Consider the following 550-nt stretch of genomic DNA (forward strand, 5'->3'; position numbering starts at 1 on the left):
TGGGCAGGGTGGGTGGTAGACCAAGAGAGCCCCCAAGTTAGAAGGGGAAGGAGGGATTTCCTTCCTCCCACTGAGGTGCTGGGGTCAAGGATGGAAGGGCAGGTGCAGTTGCCAGAGAGGGATGACCAAAGATTGGAAGGTCTGTTTTCTTCTTTTGTGGGGCTGGGTTAAGTGGGGAGGGTCACTAGACCTAGTCTCCCATTCCGAACAGAGATCCCGGTCCTTTCCAGTTCCAATTGTGCGCAAGCTCAGGGAATGTCCAGAGTGGTGGGGCCCAGGCTCAGCGCTGGCAAAAACTCCATTCCTGGTTTTTGCACATACCAGCCCATCTTCCCAGGGCCGCCAAGTAGTCGAGTCCAGAGCTGACGCCCTAGAGCCTCCACCAAGCGGAAAGCCCGAAATGGATTTTCACGCCTTTTGGAACGGAGCCAAAGGGCACCTCGGAGGAGGTGGCCTGCTCGGCGTCTCTATTCGGAGCGAGGCTGCTGCCCAAGGGGCGCACGAGCAGTGTTGATCGCCCTGTGCGGCGGGACCCGCAGGCTCGAAGAGC

Source organism: Otolemur garnettii, unplaced genomic scaffold (assembly GCF_000181295.1).
Source record: "Otolemur garnettii isolate 467f Iridium unplaced genomic scaffold, OtoGar3 scaffold00140, whole genome shotgun sequence".
Taxonomy (NCBI): Eukaryota; Metazoa; Chordata; class Mammalia; order Primates; family Galagidae; genus Otolemur; species Otolemur garnettii.